Source organism: Condylura cristata, unplaced genomic scaffold (assembly GCF_000260355.1).
Source record: "Condylura cristata isolate star-nosed mole 26May11 unplaced genomic scaffold, ConCri1.0 scaffold00012, whole genome shotgun sequence".
NCBI lineage: Eukaryota > Metazoa > Chordata > Mammalia > Eulipotyphla > Talpidae > Condylura > Condylura cristata.
In genome coordinates this window covers 32728667-32732561 of record NW_004567113.1, presented here as the reverse complement: position 1 = coordinate 32732561, position 3895 = coordinate 32728667, and positions in this window count along the sequence as shown.

Genomic DNA, 3895 nt, shown 5'->3' with positions numbered 1-3895 from the left:
ACATCTGCCTTAACCAGCCCTGGGCCAGGAAACAAGCACAGTTTCTTCATCACATGCTCGTTACTCCGTGTGGCTTCGGCAGGTACAGGTCTCCTTCTGGCTCTCCCTCCTGCTTTCTTTTTCTCTCTTCTGATTTCCTTCTCTCGCTCCTTTTTCTCTGCTCAGCTCCACCCTCCTTCTGGGAGGGGCAGGGAACCTGGAGCTTCTCCTTTTCCTAGGGACCACCCTGTTACAAATTAACTGTACCCACTTCCTGTTTGTACTGAGTCTTAGTCTTTCTAAGAACTCTTATTCCTTCTCTAGGAAGGCTCCTGCCTGGTAAGCCTCACTTGAATGGAAACCAGTGTTCTCAATTCCCGTGGAAGTCAGCTAACTCTTCCACGCACTGGCTATCTCCGGCCCCCTCCACCGCCTGCTGTATCTCACCTTCACCCATATTCCTTCTTTGCTCCACACTGTCCAAGGATGAGGCTCCCTGGAGAGCCTGGTATGTGTCTGCCTACCAGAGCTCCCCTGCAGATGCGCTCACAGTAAGCTCACAATTGAATTTGTTTATGTTAATAGTTGGGGTTTGGGCACCTGGGAGTCAACTGTGGAAAATTTATCGCTTGTTGGATGAAATGATCAAGCCCAGGCACAGCAAATAGGTCCAAGATTCTCCACTCTCTGGCTGGCTGTGGGGAGTGTAGGAAGAGTGGTGGTGCAATGCATTAAAGCACCGCATTATGAAGCTCTTCCAGGCCACTGCAGCAGACCCTGGTCAGGGAGCTGACCCACATGGCACAGCAGACCTCTCCTGACCCACCCGTTGCTCCCCTCAGCATGTATTTCAGTAGATCTGCCTGCTCTGCTCCCCACTCTGTCTCTGGTGAATCTTCTCACCCACCACCCCTCTGGCCTGTACCCCAATTCTGTAAGCATAAATAAATAAATCTTTTTTAAAAAAAGGTAGAAAGAGATTTTGTGAACTGTAACCTTCTACACAAACAAGAACTCAGTTCCAACCTTTTCTCTCTAAATGAAAATGTTGGATAGGGGTTGCCATGCTAAATTCTGGGGAAAGCCTGGAGCTGGAAGCCAAGGGGAAATATCTGAGCACCAAAGCCACTTTGTGCTGAGGGGTTTGCTGACCTTGGACGTTTCATCTTGAGTTCTCCAGTCCCATTGGCAAAAGAGACAGAATCTGATCTCAGGGTCCAACAATGGAGAGAAAACTCAGCAATGACATTTCCTACATCATAGTATCACACTAGCCTTCAGGGATCCCGATGATTTATAGTAAGAAGTAGATGCTTGGCCTTCTACTGCTGGTTGTGGCATTTTCTAAGATGGAATTTTCTAAGATGAGCCCATAGAGTTACCTGTTGATAGGATAGCAGGGTAACTTGGATCCACCAAGTTGGATGGGGACTGGTTGCCAGGAGAATCACCATGAATGGAGGGTTAGAGATTTCTGTCCCAACACTGATATCTAGGGGGGAGGAGAAGTCTAGAAGTTTGCAACAGTCGTCAATGGCCAATGATTTCATCAAAGGTATCTATGTAGTGCCGTTTCCACAAAATCCAAATTCATAGAGTTTCTGGGTTGGTGAACACATAAAGATTGAGAGTGTGGCTTGCCTAGGAAGGGCATGGCAACTCCACACCCCATCGTATGTAGTTTACCTGTGCAACTTCTTCCATCTGTCTGTGCTAAGGACTGAGTCGTGGTGAGAGGATTCATCAGAGACAGAGTGGGCAGCAGAACAGGCAGATCAATGAAGTACTCTGCTGAGAGTAGCAGCGGGCAGGTCAAGAGAGGTCTGCTGCGCCATGTGGGTCACTTCTGGGTCTGGGGATTGAACTCATGCTGAAGTGGCTGTGTCCATCCCAGGCAGGGAGCTGACCCACATGGCTCAGCTGTCCTCTCCTGTGTAAGACAGTGTATTTTCCCTCAGCAGCGTATTTCAGTAAATCTGACTATTCTGCTCCCCACTCTGTCTCTGGTGAATCTTGTTACCCCCACACCTCAGGGCTATACCCCACCTTTTCTTCTAAATAAATATATATTTAAAAATAATAATAGATAAATATCAAAGTGATGTTTCATAATTTTAATGAAAGCTTTTAAGGAAACATCAATAAGAGGTGTTTTGCTATCAAATTACAAAGAGCAGAAACCCTCAATTATTTAAAATACCTTGGTATCCATTAGCAAACCATGATTCAGTTCAGCTAGTACAACCACTTGGACATTATGAATATAGACAGAGCCACCTAGAATTTCATTTTCTTGGCAAACTTGCCACCTGAAGCATAACTGGTTAATAAATTGTGTCTGAATCATATTCATTTAGACTGCAGTAGAATTTCTTGGCAGACTTTCTTTTACTGGGCTGGGCTCTAAGCTAAGAAGTTTTTTTTTTTTAAGATTTATTTATTTATGCATACAGAAATGGGGTACAGGCATGATGAGAGGATTCACCAGAGACAGAGTGGGGAGCAGAACAGACAGATCAACAAAGTACACTGCTGAGGAGAGCAGCAGGCAGGTCAGGAGAGGTCTGCTGAGCCATGTGGGTCACCTCCAGACTGGGATCTTACTCACACTGAAGTGGCCTTAGCTTCTTAGTGCTGTGCTTTAACCTGCTGCTCTACCAGGGAGGGTCTCCAAGTTTCTTTTTCAAGCTTCCTGAACCTACAATGACCCTACCTGGGCTGGGTGGTTGCAGAAAAAAATAATCATTACATGCTCATTAAGACCTTGGCATTATGCTAACTCCAGTGTGTTATCATTCTTAACCCTCACAGCAGGTAATATTTGCTCTGGTGCCATCATCAGATGAGGAAACAGGCTGAGAACTCAGTAGCAATTTGTTAGTGGGCTTCAAGTTAAAGGTCTCTTGGGCTTCAAGTTAAATGTCTCTTGTTATAGGCCCTTGCTCTTTTATTGTGCCAGGCATTTTTTAAAAAACTTTCAATTATTTGTAGGATTCTCTGAGTCGTCATTTCTCAGAGTATGGTCCTTGGAGGACTTATCTCCTGGAAATGTGTTAGAATTGCAGCATCTCAGGTCCCTCCCTGACGCTGTGAATTAGAATCTGTATTGTAACAAGATCCCCAGGTGAGATTTGTCTACATTAAAGTCCTGCAAGCACCAGTTGAATCTAATTTATTCAGTTGCATCCCATATCATATAAAAATATATTATAGTTTCCTATGACATATTACGAAAATGCCTCATATCTTGAGCAATAGGAGACATGCATGTATTTGCTTCAATTCATTCACTAACTAGTTTAACGGAAATAATGTTATTATTTCTCATACAGACCATTACAATGATCTCTCATTTGATTTCTTTTCCTTCGATCTCTACAATTGTGTAACCACTGCAAGCCATTCTTTTTTTATAAAGCAAAATGAAATTTACTAAAACAAGCAAAATTTTGGTGGATGATCTACTTTTATAAGGTAAAAGTGCAATCATTTTGTGTGTCTGTGTGTGTGGAGGGGTCATCACAGCTCTGTCTTAGCTTCTTTCTCTCAGCTAGAACCCTTGTCTGAAACTTTGCATGTTCATGGAGCACACACAAGCCTCATTGATCTAGCGGTCCTCCAACATGGCATTGTAATTCTTTCCAAATCAGCTAAGCGATACACCAATATACCAATGAGTTAGTAATAATTACAATAGCAAAGTTTGTGATAAATTTATCTTAAAATAACTTGGAGTAGATTCAAGTCATGCTATTACATGCATTGCAATATTCGTTCTTAAAGATGAAAGCCCCATATAACACGTGGGGAAATGCAAGATGTCATCATAGATGTCACCATGGGAGAAGATTCAGTCATGGACTGAGGCTACCATGTTTCTGTCAGAGAGAGTTTCTTTAAAAATATCATCCTCTGG